Genomic DNA, 24,179 nt, shown 5'->3' with positions numbered 1-24,179 from the left:
TGACTATGGATACTATGGGCACGGACTTAGAATAGGGCAAGGGGGGTGGTATGTGTGTAGAAATCCCTTAAGACTTAGAAGGGTGGCACCCTGAAGGTCACTTCCACTTGCTCACTCAGTTCAGTGGTTCCCAACCCTGGTGGGGACCCTCATGCCCCTCTAATGGTCCCCTCTGCCTGCTGTGGCACTGGCTGTCTGACCTGTTTCTTCGCAACTCCCTTTTTGCAGTGTCCCCCTCTTGCAGTGCCCCAGGCTTCCCTGCTCTGTCCCAGGTATGTTCTCTTGCTCCATTCTTACCCTCACCACCAAATGTGCCCCTGCAGTTCACCTCTAGGCATACAATTATGCGGCAAAGTAGCACTTAGTATGGAGGAGGGAGGGCTGGGGCCTTGCCAGTGGGAGAAGGGAGATGTGTACTCTGGGGCTATCTGAGCCACAATAGGCAGAGGCATCCAAGGTTGGGAAATGCTGGTCCAGGGCACATATCTTACTAGTTAAAATAATTATAGGATGACAGCACATGTCTATGCAAGACTCTCACTAAACCCCAAACCTTGATACCTTTCACTTTAGGCCTTGTGATACTTTGTAGGCAGGTAAAAACTTTTGTCTCTACCCCAAATTGCATTGAGATGACTCTTATTTATTTCATTTATACATATTGGATCTGAAGGGAAGTCTGATGTCTGCAGTAATAACATTTTTTTAATGGGCACATTTTTAGATACAACAAAGAGTTAATTAGGGCGTGAATTATTTCAACAGCTGCATTATCTGTAATCTAAAATATATAACAGTACCAGCATTTCCCAGTCTAAAAAATACTACTGGCAGGCAGAATTTAATGAAAATGTTTTCTGTGAGAGAACTGCCAGGATTTTGTTTTATGTAAACTATTGGTCCTGGTGGAATTTGTGGATCCATTTTTTGGTGATAATCTAATAAATATTAAATTTGCTATGGCTTAACAAATTTCTAGCATCTGCGTAACAGAGAGGAAACTGGTATGAAGTAAATCTGCCATTTATATTTTGAGGAGTGATATGAAATGTGAATTAGAAATGGAGAACAATGACTTTCTGTATCTGTAGACTTTGTCATTTTGAGAGAAAGGAAAAAAATCTCCTCTTTTTAAATGAGAGGAAATTATGCAGAACAGAATCCTTCAGATTTGGTAAACGTTAATGTCAACAAGCCATTGTCACTGCAACATGTAACTGAGCAGCGGAGAGACTACTGATGTGCTGGTATTGAAATGTATTTTCCCCCTAATGTTAAATGTTATAGGAAAATATCAGAATTATTTGGGTATATCAAAGGACAGTAATGTAAATTAATTTGTTACTCAAAAGAAAAACCTTTTAAGAACTGTGTTCAACCCCTAATGGTTCGTTTGAGTTTGTTCAACCATCACTAAGATGATTGCTTTTCCATAACAAACATAAACATGAAAAATGCATAATTATATGCTTTCAAGTTATGAAACTAATGATTTCTCTCCCTCTCTCTTCTGTCTGAGGTTATGGTTGGATTTTGGAGGCATTTGTTATTATTGCAGAAACAATAAGTCTTTGCTTTAACTTTGAAGATGTTGTGCACATATAAACAAAGCTTGTGGCAGTAATTTGAATTATAACCTATACTTAGATGCCTTTATCTCAAAGGATCTCGTATCAGGATTGAAATTTTGATAAAATGATCTAAAAAATAATTCCACTTTCTTTCCTGCTTCACTGAAATGCAACCACCTCTGGGTAGAAATGAAAATAGCAAGTGTTTAAGAGAACATAGTGCTACAGTGCAGCAGTTAGCCAGGAAGTGAAAGATTACCAGGTTTAGTTGAAACTGCAGGAAATACTTTAGCAGGATGGGAGCTACCTGTAGTTATAGTGGACCATGATACTCTAGCTATTGCCATTATTATAGCAAAACAGCTACAACATCTTTACTATTGTGACAAAAATAGATAAAGGAATAAAGGGGAAGATTTTCAAAGCCACAAAAGGGAAGTACGTACACAAGTAGGTGTTGTTGAAAAATCTCCCTAGAAGTAATACTTTCTATAAAGAAGATGAACTGGGAACAACAGCATCAATTGCTGGTTTACTTCCCCTCAGGTAGTATCATTAGTAGGTGTTATTTGGAGGGGCAGTGATCATCATTGCAACTATGGTCAAATAAGTAGAGGTCCTTTCCATATGCTAGAAATAAAAATGTCTCACTAGAGACACTGGCTCATGAAACAAGTTATATTTCATGTCATTCTTGGCCAGTTATGCAGTAAAGTTGTGACTCCAGGGGTATGTCTATATAGCATGATGCAGATAGTTCTGCTACTGCAGCTAGTTCTGCGTATGCTAGCACAGGGACTGGAAGCAGTACAGACACACTGCTGTGGTGCTCTGCCCAGGCTAGCTAACTTTGCTGAGACTTGTTACTTGAGTCAGCAGACTTAGCCAGATGTTCTCACTCGTTCTCATAGAATCATAGAAAATTAGGCTTGGAACAGACTTCAGGAAGTCATCACATCTAGTCCAACCCCCGCTCAAAGCAGGACCATCCCCACCTATATCATTCCAGCCAAGGCTTTGTTGAGCAAGCCTTAAAGACCTCCAAGGATGGAGATTCCACCACCTCTTTAGATAACCCATTCCAGTACCTTACCACCCTCCTAGTGAGAGAGTTTTCCCTAATATCCAACCTAAACCTCCCTTGCTGCAACTTGAGACCATTGCTCCTTGCTCTGTAATATGTTACCATTGGGAACAGTTTAGCTCCATCCTCTTTGGAACCCCACTTCAGGTAGTTGAAGGCTGCTATCAAATCCCCCCTCAGTCTTCTCTTCTGCAGATTAAATAAGCCCAGTTTCCTCAGCCTCTCCTCAGAAGTCATGTGCCCCAGCCCCCATAACAGTTGCCTCTGCTGGAATCTCTCCAACTTGTCCAAGTCCTTTCTATAGTGGGGGCCCAAAACTGGACACAGTGAGCACCTAAACATGAGCAGTGAGGCTGCTCCAATGCATCATAATTACAGTGGATTGGATTAATTGAGTCTGCTGGACCGTGGTAATTACCATGGTCCAGCAGACTCTGGTGTCTCATTTATCAGTATCCCCCCACTGAAAAATGAGACACCCTAGCCACTACTTATCAGTTCAGGGATGCTGATACATGAGACGTTCTGGGAGCTTTAATTGGAGCAGTTCTTGGAGCCACTCTAATTAAAATGCCCACAACCCCCACTCCCAGATCATGTGTATAAACACCCAGTACTCCAAATGGGGCCTCATTCATGCAGAGTAGAGCCTAATAATTACTTCCCTTGATCTGCTGGCAATGCTTCTACCAATGCAACCCAGTATGCTGTTGGCTTTCTTGGCAACAAGGGCACACTGCTGATTCATATCCATTTTATTGTCCACTGTAATTCCCAGGTCCTTTACGGCTGCTGCTTAGGCAGTCGGTCCCCAGGCTATGGTAGTGCATGTGTTTCTTCCATTCTAAGTGCAGGAATTTGCACTTGTCCATGTTGAACCTCATGAGATTTCTTTTGGCTCAATCCTCCAATTTGTCTAGGTCACTCTGAATCCTAGCCCTGCCTTCCAGCATATCTATTACTCCTCCAAGCTTGGTATCAACCATGAACTTGCTGAGGGTGTAATCCATCCCACCTTCCAGATCATTAATGAAGATATTGAACAAAACTGGCCCCAGGCCTGACCCAAGGGCACTCCACTTGATATTGGCTACCAGCTAGACATTGAGCCATTGATTACTACCTGTTGAGCCTGGCAATCCAGCCAGCTTTCTATCCATCTTACAATCCATTCATCCAATCCATACTTCCTCAGTTTCCTGGAAAGAATTCTATGGGAGACGGCATCAAAAGCCTTGCTAAAGTCAAGGTATATGATGTCTGCTGCGTTCCCTGCATCCACAGAGACAGTTATCTCATCTTAGAAGGCAATCAGGTTGGTCAGGCATGACTTGCCCTTGGTGAATCCATGCTGACTGTTCCTCATCACCTTCTCCTCCAAGTGCTTAGAAATGGTATTAGAGAGAGCCCTCCCTTCCCTTCTGGCAGTGGCCAGAAGGCTGGAGGGAAGCTGAGCTGGAGGGGCATGGGGCAGCATAGCCAGGCCCTGGCAGGCTGTTCAGTATGATTGGGGAGGGGTTTAAACCCTCACCCTGGCCTGCAGGGACCCCGGCTGTGGTGTGCCTGGAGGGGGAAGGGAGAAACAGTCCTTACTAAGTTTGTCCCAGAGGGGGAGGCATGGCCAGACACTGGCCAGGACAGCATCTCAGATGAAGGCAGGAGGGAGGAGGATTAAACACCCCCCTCTCTCACCAGCATGGGAATCTCAGCCAGGGTCTGCCCGACTTTCTGCCCTGCTGTCTGCTCGTGCAGTGGGGGGCCTGGCTGTATCCAGCCCACGCACTGCCTCAGGTGAAGCAGGAGGAGGAAGGGGGATAAAAAACTTATCTCCCCACTCTCCCACTGGCATGGGGACCTCAGCTGGGGTCTGCATGGCTTTCCCCCTGTGCTGGCCCTTCATGTGGCAGGGGGCATGGCTGGAGCCAGACTGGGCAGTGCCTGAGGCTGTTGCCCAGGCTGGCTCCTGCCATGTGAACAGGCAGCAGGGGGAAAAGCTGGGCAGACCCCAGCTGGGGTCCCCATGCCATTGTGTGGCAGGGAATCATAGGGCTTGAAGGGACCACGAAGGATCATCGGGTCCAGCCCCCTGCATGAGCAGGAAAGACATTTGGGGTCAGATGACCCCAGCCAGGTGACCATCCAGTCTTCTCTTGAAAACCTCTAGGGTAGATGATTGCACCACATCTGTGGGGAGCTTGTTCCATAGTCTGGGTACCATAGGTGTAAAGAAGTTTTTCCTAATGTTCAGCCTGAAACTATCTTCCAGGAGTTTGTGGCTGTTGTTTCTAGTTTTCCCCCAGGGTGCCCTGGTGAACAGTTGTTCACCAAGCCCCTGATGTATGCCTCTGATATAGCGGTAAGCCGCAATCAGGTCCCCCTTCAGGTTTAATCCCCCTCCCTTCCCCCTGCCGGAGGCTGCTGTCCCACACCTCTGCCCCCTCACTGCAGCAGGGAAAATCTGGCAGGGGCTGCTCTACCCCCACCAGGCAGACTAGGCCCTGTTCCCAGCTGGGTTTCCCACTACCACCCTCTTGTCAGCCAGCCTTTACTGCTCTGGCTAGGGAGCAGAGGGGTAAGGCCAATCCTGCTCTGCTTGAGCAGACAGCACAGCCCAGCCCAGAGCTGCAAAGCATCCTGGGATGCTGGGGGACTGTGATTTAACTTGAACCAGGAAGGGGTCTGGGACAGAAGTTCCATAAACTGGTTTGACCTAAATCAGTTAAATTGAATACTACTTCAAGTAGGTTTATCTTAAATCAATGTTGGCCATTTTGAAACCGATTTATGTGTACCAAGCTTCTGTTCTGTGACAGGTTTAAACCAGTTTCTGATCACTTAAACTGGTTTATATGTAATATTTATCCCTAGCCATACTGAATAACAGGGGAACAGATAAGAAGCAATCATTTTTGGGAACAGTGACATGGGAGAAGTGGCATGGGAACTGTCCCTAGTGGAAGAGGTTTTACAGGAGGTGTGGGGGAGGAGCTGTACTTATGAACTGTCTGTCCCATGGTCAGGACTGCCAATACTTGTAAATATAATTGACTAGACAGCCAGTAGTCTGTGTGTGTATATCCTCCCATTCTGCTCTCAGTTAATGCATAAGTAACAGCTGGAGTGAGTCCTTTTCTGTCTATTCTGAAACCATGAGAACCATTAAAGAAAATGGTTTTCTTTACTGCTGTTTTACAGCCAAGCCATAGGAGGATATTGCCTACAGGACTGCATAACTACATAATTTGCTGTGGTACCAGTTAAGTATTAATTCAGGGAATTCAGCTGGCTGATGAATCAGTATTATTCCTCTAATGCCTTGGGTTTTCATTGGTGGTTACCCAATGGCCCTAATCAAGTCCAACCTGCTCTGCTTGTTAAATCTAACAAGATCACAGCCTGGGATGCTAAGGCAGTAGACATACTGTTACACATTCCCATTGTTTCAAATGCTTTATCAAAAATGGCTTATTAACAACTTTGGATTTTTACTCAGATGAAATTAGCTATTAGGTACTTGCATTAATTCCATCAATATTTAAGAACAATAGTAACAGGAATAATAAAACCCTGCTTGATGAAATATTTACATTTTACTAAATAAAATAGCATTTCAATATCTGTAGATTTCCAAATTACTTCAAGAATGAACAAGGTTTTGAAAGACTGAATTTTTTTAGTAATATGAAATAAACATTTCCTGAAAAGTCTTAGCATGTGCTTTCACAGCTTCATGGGTGTCTTTCTCACTAGAGGATCAGAGTTGGTCAAATCCATTGAGCTAAAGTACACTGTTTCTTATACATTTAAAACTGAAACTACATGTTGCCAGAAAGTGGCAAAGGATATAATTTTTTTTAGAAATGCAGCTAGTAAAGTACATGATGATAGGTGTTCTTCCTCCAGTCATACCTAACCATGCAGCTGGACCAATAAAAGATATCACCCCACAGATTCCTGCCTCTTGCATTATTCCTTGACCATCACAGCTAAAACATCACGTTAACACTTTACTAAAATAAATAAGTCAAAGTTTCTTTGCTTTAACTTTGTGAAGGTTTGCAATGTTTTTGTTGCATAGCTTCTATTTAACTGTCCAAACTATCCTACAATATTCCACCCTTCTCTTCTCCCTTTTTTACATCCACCACAAAGGCAGTGGGTTTCAGTAGTGTTCAGCAAACACTTTCCTTCAAGTTCTCTGTCTCCCCATGAGAAAAATTCTAAACATCAATAGCTCTGGAAATATGTATCTAAAGGACCCAGCTATTTCTCCACTGCCATTTAATCCTCCACTTGGTCACCATCGCCCCATTCATTTTATCTCCCTGATTATCCCTGCAGTGCCCTCTCACTTTTGGTCTCCCATGGTAATATGTTATAGATGCAAGCTTTAGATTTTACGTCCTGTTTAATCCATTGTTCAGTGAAGGTTAGGAGAGGAGTACAGGCCCTCGGACATGACATTTCCTGAAAGTTCTCCAGGACCTTGCATAGCGGGAAGTGTTTTTAAGAACAGAGATGGAAAAACTGATATACTTGGTTTTGGGAAGTTTGCTAGTTTCTCTGGCAGCAAAAGCTCTCTGGTTTTATGTTAACCCACTAACTAATAAAAACACTCTTTAGTCTTCTGTATTTATTAATGTTGGAATGGACCTGGTGGTGTTGTAATCAAATGCCTTGAATAGCAATCGGGGTATAGGTTGCAGCCATGTTGGTCTAAGGACATAGGCAGACAAGGTTCTTTGGGTAAATCTGATATCTTTTATTAGACCAACTCAAATAGTTGGAAATTTTTTTCCTACCGTTAGAGTTGGTCTAATAAAATATGTCAGATTTATCCAAAGAATCTTGAATAGCTATAGGTTTTTTACTATTTCCTTAGTAATTATACCTGTGGTAAATATTTATTTGTTTATTCATATCCCATATGTATGTTTTGGGGCAAGCATGAAGTAGATGGGCTGAGAAAGATAAGGAAAATGGTGCTATAGCAAGTCTCATTTCCAAACTTGGAAACTGTCTGGAATTTTAAAAAGTGTATAATTTTTATTACAAAAACCTAATTATTTTGGTGTAGAAAACCCATTGGCCTTACTGTTCTTGGAACAATGTCATTTTGTTTCAGTAAGTGACCAAAAATTGAACTTAGTAAAAAATTGTTAGCGGGAAGGAAGCACTACTTTCCTCAAAGCAAGACTCTCTTGTAGGCTTCAATGGGATGACAAGAGGCATGATTGTGGAATTATAACACGGTGAGATAAAGATGCTCATGAAGGAGACATTAATCTACCTGCAAAGCTATAAGCATGTAATTTTATGCATAGAAACTCAACAGCCTCTTCCCCATTTCAAGACTGGGAAGCAGAGTACCACCCTTTGAAGCGCTGACTGCGCAGTAGCCCGAGACTACTGCACAGTAGCGTTGCGTAGCAGAACCTGTGATGTGACACTACTGCAGAGTAGTCTCGGGGCTACTGCTCATTCGTCAGTGCTACAGCACAATAACTCAGGTTACTGTGCAGTCATTTAGTACTTGTTTATACATGTACTAAATGACTGCACAGTAACGACCGCACAGTCAGCACCTCGTGTAGACTTGGCCTTTGTGAGCTTTCCAGCACTCCACATGCTCTACTGCTATCCTTCCTCTTAGATGTAGTTGTTAATTAGTGGCCAGATTTTAGTTCTGGTTGCATTCATCGCATTCTACCTCTAATTCTGTCTCATCCCTAGATATGCGATGGCAGGGTGCCTTCAGAATTCCTAGAATAGAGTAGACAGATGGTTGCTGAGCAGTCCTAGCTGAGGACTCCCTGTGAGCCACTGAACAAACTTTACTTAAGCAAAATTTCAATTGATTTTCCTGTCTTCAGGGGTTCCATATGGGGGGTTCTGCTGAATAGGGTCCTTAATTAGGCATCTAATTTGAATATGGTGGAAGCACACTTTCAAAAGAGAGAATTGTTTGCCTTGGAAGAGACTTCCCAAAATTCAGAAGAGGATTGTGCCTGCTTGGTTGTTGTGCAGCTAAAGAGGGAAAGAGGCCGGACTGCTCTCCCAGAATCTGGTCTGGGGACGGTGATGAGTTAAATATCAAACCTGCACTGCATGAGGAAACCCAGCACTATGAAAAACCTGTTTCAGGGAGAATTTGGGTATGAATATGCTGAGAGGCTTGACTGGACAGAGAAAACCCTTGCATACAGTGGTTTGCTTCCTGCTTTGAATCTATATGAAACTGAAAATAATTTCTAAGATTTTGTGTGCCCTGTTAAAGTTTATCAACACAGAAACATGACAGTGTGATAAAGTTCAGCTGAAAAGAGGAATTCCTATTCTCAGTTTGTTCCTGGGACTCCATTTATAATTACTTCCAGCATTTTATTAATCCATTATAGTTCACATTGCTTTTGGAAAACCAAAATTATTTTTTTTATACAAATGCTATGCAAATAGTAAGTTAAGTTTGTTATGTCTTGGCAATAATACATCTAATTTCAGGGTTTTCTGGCCTTCTGTAATAATGAAATAACAGTTTACAATAATTTTTAATTCAGGAAAAAGCTAATTTTAACTTTCCTTTTATAGCAATATAAATACAAATTCAAGTGGGAGATGATTCCAGTCTTACTTCTTAGCAAAAAAAAAAAATAAAAAAATGAAAAGCTAACTCTGCTGCAGGATAAGAGGTATAAAAATGAAGCTGTCCTAAGACAGGTGCTTTATTTCTTTGCAGCTGTGATTCCTACTTGGGGATGAATAAGCCTGATTACAAGGTTTGTCAGTCAGGACAGGATCCACTTTTGACCCATTCCACACAAACCTGCAGATCTCTCACCAACCATTTCCATTGTGCCCCATACATATGTGTATAGTCTCAATTGGGACTATTCCTGTGAGTAGTCATACACACGGACATATGCTTGCAGCATCTGCCCCTAACATTGTGAACAGTTGAAATGTGGAATCAGATTTGGTAAAAATTTTATTCTACACAGGTACCATGCTCATTCATCACAGTATTGGTACTTTCTACTGTAACTCGTTAGCTATGAGAGATGTACATTTTGCATTATTTTAAATCTTATTGCTCCTCTACTGTCCAGTCGGTCTTTCAACTATAGGGTTTGTTACTCATTTTGAAGTCCTGAACATTTCACCTGTAGGCTAGGGCAGGCTTAGTGCTTTTCAAATAATATTTTATTCCCTTTAATAAAGGAGCGATTTTTTTTGTAATATGCCAGGCAGTGGATGAAGTAATGAAAGCCAGAGCAGCGCTCACCCAGAGTAGTGGTGAAGCACAGAGCTATATTACAAGTTACTGTATAATTAAAAAAGATAATGACTTTTAAATTAGTTTTATTAATAGAATTAAACCACATTAAGTCATAAAAGGTGTTCATAAATATGTTAATACAATGTACTGTATTAATGAAAAACATTCCCTATATATTAAATAATTTGAGAGCTGGATATTATACTATTAATTAAACTTAAATATTAAAATTATTAATTAACTTAGCTAAAATAGGCATTAAGATGTCTCGCATCCTGCCTGGTCAATAAATGGCTGTCATTTTCAGAACCATGTGAATAATGTATGGGATGAGGTTTGCTAAATAAGGATAGCTTCAACTCTGAGCATCTGGACAGTGGTAAAAAGTCTTCTCCAGGCTTACCTGCATTGCTACAATGGTGTGGCCAATCCTCGAGGCACTTGAGTATGTCCCACCCACCCATGCCTGATGAAGTGCTCCCAACTCAGAAATGCACTGATCATCTTCAGTAACCAGCCACAGGCAGACTGGAGACTCACGTGTACAGAATTGGACTAATTTAGAGGTATCTGCAGGCAAGGTGTAGACAGAGTGCGCTCAGGCCCTTGAGTGCCGGGCCTGGCTGTTCAACAAAATATTGAAGCAGGTGCTTAAGTCCATCCCAGTTACACAAAGCACTTGAGCCCATGGTTATGTGCCTTGATGACCAAGGGTAGATATTTGATTAGACCTTGAATTCAAACAGATTGGTAAATCAGGTGCCCAAACAGGACTTAGGTGCATGCCCAAGTTTAGATCACCATGTTGCACAAAGTGATCCAGAATGCTGTTGTTTTACTGGCTGCAAAATCCTGTAGTGCCTGAATGTATTTGGTGTCAACATTTTGTACTACTAAGGTCCTAGGTGCTGGTTGGGGGCCATCTCCTGCCTAAGTTCCTCTGTGATTCAGATAGTGGGTAGACTGGCACCAAAACTCTGCCTAAGGCCCCAGAGGGCCCCAGTGCATTAGGGAACCTGGGAGTCCTGGGATCTGGGCTCACCACCCTTGATGGGATTTGAAAGCTGATCTTTTACCTGTTATAGGATGGCAACCTGATTACTGGCCCATGGGCCAGAGACACTTTTCCACTGAGGCTTGGCCACTTCTGTGAAGCAGAAGAGTATTCTGGAGTACAGGACTATTCTGGAGTACAGGATTTTGTGGCTTGAGGAGGTGAAAACTGTCCTCACACATGGGGAATGAACCCTCAATTCCAATGTTTTTGTACTGAAACCCCTTCCCTGTGAGGGTGGTCTAGATAACCACAGAACTACTATCTGGGCAGCCTTTGAGTGGGCGTCCTCATTATTACACTGCAGGAGAGGCCCCCTGGAAGACAGGACTCAAAATCCTTACTGTGAAGGAGCCGTGATGTGCCTGTGCTTAGGGAGAAGGAGAAGGCCTGGTCGATCCATAGTAGGAAACCTGAGCGGCTTATATGTTCTTTTAAAAGCTAAAAAATATCCACCTGTGCACAATACATGACTTTCTCCCAATCCTAAAGAAAGGGATAGGAAGAGATCCATGACCTGGGATGTTATTTTGTCTTTCCTGGCTGATGAGTCTGCACATCAATTCATCAGTTTTAACTATGGTAAAAAATTCATTGAAAATGTTTGTTTATCTGCAGGGGTTTAGGTTGTAGCCGTGTTGGTCTAAGGATATAGGCAGACAAGGTTCCTTGGGTGAATTTGATATCTTTTATTAGACCAACCCAAATGGTTGGAGAATAGTTATTAACCATTTGGGTTGGTCTAATAAAAGATATCAAATTCACCCAAGGAACTTTGTTTATCTACTTCACTCACTGCAGTTTAGCACTAATCTATACTTCATGTCATATTAGCAAAACTACTGTAATAAAGAATTTAAAACTAATTAAATCTTAGTTATAGGAGACATCAATCTATGGCATTCTGTTATTAAATCTTTGCTCAGAGCCGGGCATATGCTGTCATTTTTGGTATTGGTTATAAATGCACGTGGATTAGGTAGGTTCTACTTTAATAACAATACAGTTAACGTGGAATTTTCATCTTTAAAGTGCTTTTCAAACATCAGCTAATTAATCCTCACAACACTCCCAGAAGTAAATAAATAAATTCAAAAAAGGATGTGGAGAAGCTTGAGAGAGTCCAGAGAAGAGCCACGTGCATGATCAGAGGTCAGGGAAGCAGACCCTACGATGACAGGATGAGAGCCCTGGGGCTCTTTAGCCTGGAAAAACGCAGGCTCAGGGGTGATCTGATGGCCACCTACAAGTTTATCAGGGGTGACCACCAGTATCTGGGGGAACGTTTGTTCACCAGAGCGCCCCAAGGGATGACGAGGTCGAATGGTCACAAACTACTACAAGATCGTTTCAGGCTGGACATAAGGAAGAATTTCTTTACTGTCCGAGCCCCCAAGGTCTGGAACAGCCTGCCGCTGGAGGTGGTTCAAGCGCCTTCATTGAACACCTTCAAGATGAAACTGGATGCTTATCTTGCTGGGATCCTATGACCCCAGCTGACTTCCTGCCCTTTGGGCGGGGGGCTGGACTCGATGATCTTCTGAGGTCCCTTCTGGCCCTAATGTCTATGAAATCTATGAAAATATTATTTTATTTTACAGATGGGTGAGGTGGATTAAAGGGTTCAATTGAGTTAGCCACAGTCAAAGTGGGTAGGGGTCAGAAACCTCTTTAGGACTCTGGAATTTGTCTTCCAATATTTTTCAACTCAATAAATAATTAAATAAAGCTGTTCACATTTATGGCAACAAAACTCTTGAAATTTTGCTCCATCTCACTCTTTCTAATGGAGTTTTATATATTCTGAAGCAAATGATACAGAATGCTTATATAAAAGAGAAATAAATATTTTTAAAATGTAAAATTTGCTATTACATAAGACAGAAATTATATACTTCATTTTCCAGCTGAAGAATGTTATGCTTTCCTGGCAGCTGTTATGTATTTATTAAATACTACAGATTTGTTTGTAAAACACATTTTAATACTCAATTTTGTCCTTGAATAGTTTTTACCCATAGCTATAAAACTGCTAGAACCTTTGGGAACTTGTATTCAAATTGTCTGATGGTTTTAGACCAATTTTATTAACCAGCACTTTGATTCATTTAGTTAGTCCCCTTTTTTTCCACACCACAGGTTTCTGAAATTAAGTTGGTATTGCTAGAAATAAGAAGGTAGGACTGGAAATGTGGCATGAATATAAATGCATGTTCTCAGTGCAGTCAAGGTGGTCATAGAAAAAAAGGGCACTTTTCCAAAATAGCTCTATCAATTGTTGCTCACATCAGTAGGATAATATATGGGACAGATCCCAGCCCTAATAGTGCTCAGCACTGAGGTCTAGATATTTATGAAATAAGCATTCTAAAAAGATGAACTGGATTATCAGATTAGGTAGCTGGTTTGACTCAACAGGACAGGACTCATTAGCCAACTGCTTCCCAAATGTAACAGCTTTAGAAGTGCCAATACACTTAAAGAAGTAGACACCTGCAGTTCTCAGATGGCTGAGGACAATTAAGGTCTTTGGCCTTGAGCTCATCAGTACAAGGCAGGTAGGTAAGCAAACAGATGGGAAGGCACAATGAAACCTCCCATTTTACATGTATTATTGCATATACAAATACAGTGCTTGCCACTGAAAAAGCAGTCCCTGTTTGCTATTGTGACAATGTGGTATTAGGTTCCACTAGCTCGTTCCTGTAAGTTAAGGTGACATTGTCGTGCTTTCTATGTTAGATTCAAGCTGCTGGGCCTCCCATTCGTGACACGAATCCTTCCAAACTTTCCTCGTCCCCTGTCTCCTCCTTTCCCCTATTTCCCACCTCTACTCCTTCTATTGCCTTCTGCTGGATACAGATCATGGTCTCCCAGTTCCAGCAGAACTGCTAACCACAAAGCTATAAGGTTTCCAGGAATGGGTCTCTCTCTCCTGATGCATCTGGTCCACTTTATATCAAATCTGCTCCAATGAATACTGATTTATGTCATGTGGGAAGCACTTCAACAGAAAAGACTGAGACTGGAGAAACTTCTGTGGTAAGAGCATTTCTCTGAGGGGTGTTGATCACAGGCAGATATCAAGTTTCCTGCATTCCCAGGCTGAGGATGATCCCAAGTTCATCTAACAACTGAGCTAAGGATAAAAAGCAGCCTCTGACACCATTTTTGGGAATGGATACGCAGTGCACTGTGACTTCAGCCTATCATTTTCAAGTTTCCTTTGTTTTTATTAAAAATGACACAAAATATCTTGTTTGACCCTCAGCTTTTTTTAGTTTTCTTCTTTTTTTTGATATGACAAATATTTCAATTTTGGGTTGACCTGCAAAAAAAAATCATTTTTCAATTTTATTGGTTAGGCTTGAAGAACCAATCACGGTCACAGCACTGCTTAAACCAGACCTTGCTTGGTTCTTTTACGGATTTTTCTCCTCCTGAATTTGTTCTTTGGTGTTCGGCGCTCAGCGCTCTTTCTGTCTCCTCTGACATGACTGTGTTCTGACTCTGAATACAAACATTTTTCATTAGGATTAATTCATTTTGTGAATTTATCTTTAGTTTGGGAGAAACTTCCAAGCTTCTGGCAATGTGATAGATGAGATTTGTGAGTAAAGTGAATACCTGTCTGAAATTACTCTCCTTGAACTTATACTTTATAGCAAGACACTTCTGGTATTAGGTGATCTAAATGGTCAGTGTATTTAATAGGGGGTAGGAGGCAATAAAATAAATAAATAAGCATAGCAAGCCATTTTTTCCAATTTCAAGCTACATTATGATGAAAGACATTTCATCTTATCTACATGAACTTTGGCAATTTTGATATTACTGCATTTACTCAAATCCAAGATGAGGTGTTTTCTCCCATTTAACAAAGAGGAAAAGACCCTTGTCTTGCATTTGAATACAAGAATGTGTGTGTGTGGGGGGGGGAGGGGGAGGTGTGAAAGGAGTGGGGTGGCAGGAGGCTGTTGCAGCTGTAACTCTGGCCCTGACCTGGGCTCAGAGTTGGAGCTGCAGACACTGCCCTGCCACTGTCTCTTCCCCCCTCAACATCTGCCCTCCACCCACCAGCTGCCTGCTCCTTGGTTCAGCTCTGGTCCTGCTCCAGCCTAGGGCACAGTGAGCATAGTTGCTCTTTTACCAAGAGATGCAACACAATCCCCCAAATATTATAATCCATAAGAAGAGGAAATATACATCTTGATTATTAATCCTGAGGAACAAGGATGATAAAAAAGAGGGATTTTTTTCAGATGTCCTTTACATACGTATTGAATAAATGTTCATTTGAAAAATCAGTCACTATAATATACTATTTACATTAAAAAAATGGCGGACAACAGCATTTCCTAAATTTCTACAGCTTTCAAGATGGTTGGTGTCACATACTGTTATTTCTTGGATGGAAAGAGTAAATGAAGGACTGGGTAATGGTGGCATCTCAAACCTTTCATCTCTAGGTAGCTTGTCTGAAATGTCTGGATGTTCCCACCACATGGCTGTTCATGGGAAACATGAACTGTACTAGTAACTTCAGTCCCATTTCATTTTAGAAACTCTCTCTTACAGGAGCTCAAGAAACCATCCCAAAATATTATTTAGTTTGATAACTTAAAAATGACATAAAACTAAATCTGTGTACACAAAAAATATAGTCCTGTGCTTCCTGTCAGGGTTTGGCTCCAAGGACATTTTCAATAAAATCAAGTACCTCTCATCCTTAGCTGAGTCACTGGGCACCTTTCAATTAAGATGTAGTCATAGAGGATGCAAATATTTGCTTTTAGGGAGAAATACTTTCTTTCCTATGCTGCTTAACCTAACACAGCACAAAGTGATAGAAACATATAGTGTGTATATTGCAAAGTCCCTGTTATGCTAGATGGTGTCCATGGTGAAGGCAAGGTCACCACACTACGTCTATCTGCAAACTGAGCCTCTCAAAATGATGAATTGTGCTGTCCTTACCAATAAGAATGAAGCAGGGGAAGGCAAGTCTATGGATTGTATACAATGCTCTGGTTCAGATTTTTTCATTAAAACTTAATTCTCTGATGAGGGGGGTGGGACGGGACCTCAGCTGATCAGACACATCAGAGTCCTGCATGCAGATGCCTGCCCAAGGGAGTACAATTGTGAAGTCCCTACAGATGTTGTAGCATAAGATACCACCAGGGCATAGGCATCTTGACAAGTATATCTCTTTGCATATAGATAGTTCACTTAGGGAGGCATACACTTGACTTTAATTTGTGGGTAATTACCTGACTTGCAGGCACAAAAGTAGATAAATGCACCCTCCCCCCAACCCCAGCCTAGACTGGATATTCGGAAAGAATATTGCTAGAAGCTCTAAAATTTTGTACGGTGTATCCAGGGAAGATTTTCCATTTGCATTTATGTTTTGAAATCTTGTTTTCAAACTTTCTGTGTTAGTGTAACTTGCTACAAGCTCACAGTTTTAATAAATATATAACACTGTACAAAGCCGTTAAGAGGCAGCTTTCAAAATGGCTAAGTACACCTGCAGAAATTACTTCTGAGTTGTTTTTTTCTGATGATAGAGAACAATTTAAAACAGGAAAAATAATTCTTTCCTTTCTAAGTATTATTTCAGGATCATGACACTATATTACACTTTTGATAAGTTTAAACAAACCATGCAGTAAGACCTGATTTATGAAGGAAATAACCTGAAATTGAGTGCAAAGTGCTATGTCTGACTTTGGTATTTGAATTAGATTTAAAAAAATGAGTATGGTGCTTCAGCATGTTCCAACAAAATCTATATTTTTACAGTGCAGATTTCTTCAGAAGTTGCATATAAGCATCATTTTGGGTCAGCAGAAAATGTCTACTGCCAACATCAATCATATATTTGTGAGCCAAATACTATAAGGAAGGAGTTAAATTATAGAGTATCTAAGTTCTTAGGAGCTGAAGCTATCAGGAAAGTCACTTTTATAACATAAATCTTTGTCACAGACACAAGCAGTATGTTCTCACAAGGCTGTAGTTATACTTCTTTCACTAGCAATGGTGCAATTTATAGGGCTAAATTCCCATCCAGGCAAAATTATATTCCCAACGTTCTAAAATATATAGGTACTTCAATTTCTTTAGTGTATTAGGTTCTCAGTTAGGAACAGTCCAGTATTGTAAAAGCCACTAAACAGGCTATGTGAGAAGAAGTTGGAAAAGACTCCGTTAAAACAATTGTGCGAAACAGAAGTATATTAGAGAATGATAATATACATGCAGAGTTTACAAACCGTGTCTTTAGGGTGGCCCAATAAGTAGAAATATGGGGACCCATGCTTGTCACTTTTCATGCACATGGAGAGACTGGAAGGTACCATTCCTAAAGGAAGGGGAGGAACAGCCTAGGACCAATCATTAGAATTAACAGAACCAGTGACATAAAGATATTTCACTATTGTTAGAGCAAAGAATTCTTAGTAAGTTTAGAACAGCTAAGTGAAAAGCTTATAAATAATGGGAAAAAGTATTTCTGTAAAGCCAAGACTAATAAGCATGCAGTAAGTCATCCTACAGTATTAGTGAAAGACTGAGGTACTGTACATATATATTTGAGAAGTAGATTCTACCACACTATAGAAGACATCTTGAGGTGCTTTTAAAAGGAGTCATATGTGAAGGGTTTATTCATTCCCAGAATCATAAAGCAGGTTTGTTCAGATGCAAAGTCTTCATATTGGTATCAACTCTGTCATTTTCAGCTCTCGTTACTGTGGGAGTACAGAAGTTTCAACATCTGAGCTTTCCCAAGGCTCCCTGGCAAACAAGTTATTGCTGAATAATTCCTGCATTTTGCATTTGTACTAGGAATGTGTGCATGTCTACCAGGATGTCAAACTAAATTAGCCTGTTAGCCACATGAGGAGCGTGGGGCCAATCTGAGGGCTGGACCAGTTCTGTGCACTGGATTGACTGTGCAGGGCACTGCCAGAGCAGAAGCAACATGCAATGTATGCCCCATGCTGGTCCCATGCATCACATGCAGCGCAAGCCCTGGACTGGGGCCAGCATGTGCTGTGTGTTGTGCATGGGGCTGGATCAGGTGCACACATGGCATGTGACACACAAGCCCAACCTGGGGTATGTGCTGCATGTCACACCCCATGAGACTAGCCCTGTGCACTGCCTTTGGTGCTTTGGGTTGGTCTGTGAGCCTGATTCAGACTGGCCATGGAGCCTGCGCACAGGGCCAGTCTGACATGGGCACTGCATGGCATCAATCTGAGACCCATTGGCCAGCTCCTACGGCTCCACAGGTCAGATCTGGCCCATGTGTTCTATCTTTGACTTCGGGGTATAATGGAAACATACTACAAAAATCTGCTTCCCTTAAAAAAACAGCAACAAAACACAGCCCCAGTCCCACAAATGCTTGTGAATGTGATTAACAGCACTGCCCCAATAGGACTAGTTCTATGCAAATTATTATAACATGCGGAACATCACAGGCACCTAAACAACAGAGACCTCTGCTCCATTACAGGATTTGTTTATAAAATGGCATATCAGGAATAAATCTGTTGTGCGAATCTATTAATTTCAACTTGTAACAAGGTCTTCAAACCACTAGGAAATGAAAACACAAATGTAAAAATATAAGGCGTGCCAGTGGAAGCTGCCTTGGATCTCACAGGAAATAGTTCCTTTGGGTGCTTGTACATGTGATGGGGGTTTAGTCCTCAGAGTTTATTCTATGCCCCCTAAATTGAAAAGGTGGGTTTTTATTTTTTAATTGAAACCCACTGTTTCAATTTTTGTCACATTACAGCAAGGAGCCCAGATCCTTTTTTTTTTTTTTTTTTTTTGAGCTGGAGCTTGCCCACAGCTGGGGGGAATGGGGCTAGCTGCTGCTGGCTGAGTGGTCCTGAGTTGTGGGGGGGCCCCAGTCCTTCCCCTCCCATGGTGGTGGTGCTCTCCAGGGCCACCTGGGTGGGCTGCTAGTGGGCTGGGTGCTGCCCCATCTCAGACCAGCACCCAGCCCAATCCAACTGTTCCCCGAGCTTGCCTGGAGAGCAGTGCCCAGTGGGCTTCTAGCAGGCAGGCTTGGGAAACAGTTGGACTGGGCCAGGTGATGCCTCCAAGCTGGGGCAGCCCCCGGACCCTTAGCAGCGCCCCCAGCTGGCCTGGGGGGGGCATCACCAGGGAGGGAAGGACGGGGACACCTCCCAGCTCAGGTGCTACTCAGCCCACCAGCAGATCACCCCCCCAGGTGCAGGAGACACAGGCAGGCTCCACCAAAAAAAAAGGAATCAGGCCCCTCACCACTTCTGCCTTCAGCAGGCTCCTGAGGCTCGCAGGATGACTAGGGCCACATGGGAATGGGCTGGTTTGCCCCTGGGGTAGCGCAGAAAGGAGGCAGGAGGGTGGCTGGGTTTGCTGGCGGCTGGAGAAGGTGATAGAGATGGTGCACAGGGCGTTGGAAGCCTGGGTGGGCTCAAGGAAATGTTGGATTGGGTGCCTCCGAGCTGGGGCAGCACCTGGCCAGCTAGCAGTCTGCCTAGGCTTTCAGTGCCCTGTGCACTGTCCCCTCTGCCTTTTCCCAATGCTAGCAAACCCAGCCATCCTCCTGCCACCTTCCTGTGCTGCCCCAGGAGCAAGCCAGCCCATTCCCAGGAAGCCCCAGGTGTCCTGCTGGCTCTAGGAGCCTGCAGAAGGCAGAAGTGGCAAGGAGCCCAATCCTTTTTTGTGTGGAGCCTGCCTGCTTCTCCCACAGCTGGGGGGTGACCTGACAGCTGCATCGTTGCAATTTGCAATGTTGCAAACTAAACTACATTGGGATATAGTTTAGTTCGCAACAATGCAAACTCATTTAAAACCCCCAATACCCTTATGTGTGTACAGTGTGATGACTTTAAGCCATACAAAGTGACATTTTCATCATATATACATGGTAATGGCATGATGTGTACAAGTGCCCTTTATGATTTATACTGCTATGAGAATAGTTAGCAGATATGCAGGAGAACTCCAGGTACCACTTCCTGGACATGCGCAAGCTGGTGTGCGCTATATAGAATTAAGTGGGGAGCAGCAATTAGAAGAGAGGTTCTGCTTAGAACTGAAAGCCAAAAAACCAGTTTCTCTGAAGGCAGAAAAAATAGGGCCAAAGATGATGTTACTATGGAAGAACAAGAAACACAATCTGAGATGTAATCAGTCCTCACTTATTAGTACATAGATGTACCACTGTCTACTTTCTCTATAATAATCTAATCATTAGAGTGGTTACTCAAGAACTGGGAGACCCAGTTCTCAACCTACACTGAGCAGCTTCACATCCATATTCTCACCTCTGAAGAGAAGCAGCCTGTTGCCTATGAAAGCTTATACCTTTCTGAACAAGTTAGTCTCTAAAGGTGCTTATACCTGTGCGTTCAGGTTGCTCCGATGCGGTGTAATTACAGCACATTGGAGAAGACTCGATTAATTGAGTCTGCTGAAATGTGGTAATTACCGTACTCCAGCATCACATGTATCTGTATCCCTGTGCTGAAAAATGGTGGCAGAGGCACTCTAACTAAAATTTGTAGAATGAGCTTTAGTTAAAGCATCTCATCACTGATTTCAATGAACTCAGGCGTTTAGTCAAGAACACACTGCAGAGTAGGAGTTTTGAAGAGATGGGAGCCCTGGAAGGGTGGCTGTGCCTTAAGGAAATGATCCTTCGGGCACAGAGGGAGACGATCCCGATGCGGGGAAAAAGGGGGAAAGGGGCCAAGAGGCTTCCTTGGCTGACCAGAGAAATCCGGAGCAGTTTACAGGCTAAAAGGGGGGGTATATAAAAAGTGAAAATGGGGAGAGATTACTAAAGAGGAGTATACATCCTCTGCTCGCGCTTGTAGGGAGGCAGTCAGACAGGCCAAAGCTACCATGGAGCTGAGGATGGCATCCCAAGTTAAGGATAACAAAAAATCCTTGTTTTTTAGATGTATACGGAGTAAAAGGAAGGCCCAGGATGGAATGGGACCTCTACTAAATGGGCATGAGCAATTGGTGACAGACAGGGGGGGCAAGGCTGAACTCCTCAATAAGTTCTTTGCCTCAGTGTTCCTAAGCGAGGGGCAAGACAAGTCTCTTACTGGGGTTGTAGAGAGGCAGCAGCAAGGCACCAGACTTCCATGCGTAGATCCTGCGATGGTGCAGAGCCACTTGGAGGAACTGGATGCATTTAAGTTGGCAGGCCCAGATGAGCTCCATCCGAGGGTGCTGAAGGCACTGGCTGACGTCATTGTACAGCCACTGGGGGGAATATTTGAACACTCGTGGCACATGGGCCAGGTCCCAGAGGACAGGAAAAGGGCCAGTGTGGTCCCCATTTTCAAGAAGGAGAGGAAGGAGGACCCAGGCAACTATAGGCCAGTCAGTCTCACCTCCATCCTAGGCAAAGTCTTTGAAAAAATTATCAAAGCTCACGTTTGCGAGAGCCCGGCAGGAAAAATTATGCTGAGGGGAAGCCAGCACGGGTTCGTAGCAGGTATATCATGCCTGACTAATCTAGTCTCTTTTTATGACCAGGTTACAAAATGCCTGGACGCAGGAGTAGGGGTTGATGTCGTTTACTTAGACTTCAGGAAGGCCTTCGATACGGTATCCCACCCCATACTGGTGAACAAGTTAAGAGGCTATGACTTGGATGACTACACAGTCCGGTGGGTGGCGAATTGGCTGGAGGGTCGTACCCAGAGAGTTGTAGTGGATGGGTCAGTGTTGACCTGGAAGGGTGTGGGCAGTGGTGTCCTGCAGGGCTCGGTCCTTGGACCGATACTCTTCAATGTCTTCATCAGCGACTTGGACGAGGGAGTGAAGTGTACTCTGTCCAAGTTTGCGGATGACACAAAACTGTGGGGAGAAGTGGACACACCGGAGGGCAGGGAACAACTACAAGCAGACCTGGACAGGTTGGACATATGGGCAGAGAACAACAGAATGCAATTCAACAAGGAGAAATGCAAAGTGCTGCACCTAGGGAGGAAAAATGTCCAGCATACCTACTGCCTGGGAAATTACCTGCTTGGAGGCATGGAGGTGGAGAGGGATCTTGGAGTCCTAGTGGACTCCAAGATGAACATGAATCATCAGTGTGACGAAGTCATCAGAAAAGCTAATGGCACTTTATCGCGCATCAGCAGATGCATGATGAACAGAACGAAGGAGGTGATACTTCCCCTCTATCGGGCACTGGTCAGACTACAGTTGGAGTAGTGCGTGCAATTTTGGGCGCCGCACTTCAAGAGGGATGAGGATAACCTGGAGAGGGTCCAGAGAAGGGCCACTCATATGGTTAAGGGCTTGCAGGCCAAGCCCTTCAGCCTCTGCAAGAGAAGGTTGAGAGGCGACCTTGTGGCTGCCTATAAGTTCATCACGGGGGCACAGAAGGGAATTGGTGAGGCTGTACTCACCAAGGCGCCCCTGGGGGTTACAAGAAATAATGGCCATAAGCTAGCAGAGAGCAGATTTAGACTGGACATTAGGAAGAACTTCTTCACAGTTAGTGGCCAAGGTCTGGAACGGGCTCCCAAGGGAGGTGGTGCTCTCCCCTACTCTGGGGGTCTTCAAGAGGAGGTTAGATAAGCATCTAGCTGGGGTCATCTAGACCCAGCACTCTTTCCTGCTTATGCAGGGGGTCGGACTCGATGATCTATTGAGGTCCCTTCCGACCCTAACATCTATGAATCTATGAATCACCATTTTTCAGCGTGGGTATGCTGATGCACGTTATGCTCCAGGTGCTTTAATTAAAGCAGCTTTCGGAGCAGCTCTAATTAAAGTACCCCTGCCTCTCAGAGCATGTCTATAAATGTCTCATGTTGCCAGCCTACCCTGCCTTCTGCCTGATTTCAGACTAACAGGGCTAACTACCTTTCTCTACTCAGAAGAGGAAATGGGAGACTTACATTGGGATTAATGGAAGCCCCACAGTGAAACATGGCGTTGTTTTAATTTTGATGTTTTAAACTGATGTTTTAATGTTGAAAACTATAATATTATTACTTATATTATTTATTTAGATTTATTTAAAAAATGCCTGTTAACAGCTTTAGGTGCTTCTGCATTACCTATAAAAACACATGGAAATGAACACCTGGATAAAAATCAGCATAATCTACCACCTCAAACTATCACAAATGAAACTCTGACCCCATTGCCCTTGGAAGAAAATATGTCTTTTCAAGCACTGAAGGAGGGTGCTTAACTATGGGGTTTAATTAAAGAATACTCTGTTAAAAACTCCTGATCCATCTTACAGTGAAGACAATAGAAAGATTACAAAGGAAAGACTCCACTGGGAGGGAGCTGGGAGTCTTCAGATCATATAACTCTGTTTTGACAGTACCTACAAGTTATGTGTATTGAGTAGAGCAAAACTATAAAAGGTAAAATAAAAAACTGAAGCTTTTGATAGAAAGTAAAATGTTCACATTTTGATTTTAAAGAAGGAAACAAGAAATCAGCATTCTTCTGAACCAAAGGCATAAGCAGAGATACTGCTTTCAAACATAGTAGTTTCCTCTAATAAAGACCTGCTCATTAAAGGTGAAATTATGTGTCTCCCATTCCATGAAAGAAACTCAAGTAAATGAATGGGCTTTGGGAAAGGAATTAAACACAAACTGAAGATTGAATAAACCCTCAAGCTATAGGCAGGGGGCATGACAGCTGTCCATCCAGGTCCAGCTGGTAACCCAACTCCTTGGTGGGCAAAGTAGAAGTCACCTTTGCATGTCATTTTTCAGTAGCACCATGTAATCCTGGTTTTAATAGTCATGCCACATGCTGCCTTGAAACTGCCCCTTTCTGGATCGGGTGCAGGGTCCAACTCTGCTATGCAGACAGATCCTGGCTTTACAGCTCCCTTCTTCTAACAGAGCAAACTTATTATGGTTCTAAAGCATATACATGAGCATCAATAATGGTTTTGATTAAAATCCTGATCCACATGGGCCCAGAGGTTTGCATTGACTTTTGTGGTGTTCCAAGCTGGCCAGTTGTGATATTTAGGCAGCGATGAGTTGTAAAGCTGTAGGTTATGTTGCAACAATGTCAATCACCAAAAAAGTAAAGGAAGAATTTGATTAGACAAAAAAATGATACAAAATTGCAGTGTCTGTCTGTTGTACAATTGCTTGAAACAAGAAACAGATAACT

At 42.9% G+C, this 24,179-nt stretch overlaps 1 protein-coding gene and 1 long non-coding RNA gene across 2 annotated transcripts in view; one reads left to right on the top strand and one right to left on the bottom strand.

Annotated features, from left to right (window-relative positions):
* The window catches only part of MAGI2 (membrane associated guanylate kinase, WW and PDZ domain containing 2), a 1,249,850-nt gene that overhangs the window by 8,570 nt on the left and 1,217,101 nt on the right, over positions 1-24,179 (bottom strand). The gene's annotated exons all lie outside the window — the stretch shown is intronic.
* The window catches only part of LOC132249961 (uncharacterized), an 88,968-nt gene continuing 64,969 nt past the window's right edge, over positions 181-24,179 (top strand). The window contains exon 1 of the long non-coding RNA XR_009461509.1: positions 181-272. This is a non-coding gene — a long non-coding RNA (uncharacterized LOC132249961). The remainder of the gene's footprint in view (positions 273-24,179) is intronic.

Source organism: Alligator mississippiensis, chromosome 4 (genome assembly GCF_030867095.1).
Source record: "Alligator mississippiensis isolate rAllMis1 chromosome 4, rAllMis1, whole genome shotgun sequence".
NCBI classification, from domain to species: Eukaryota; Metazoa; Chordata; order Crocodylia; family Alligatoridae; genus Alligator; species Alligator mississippiensis.
Note: the sequence above shows the minus strand (reverse complement) of the source record. Positions and strands in the feature narration are given on the sequence as shown.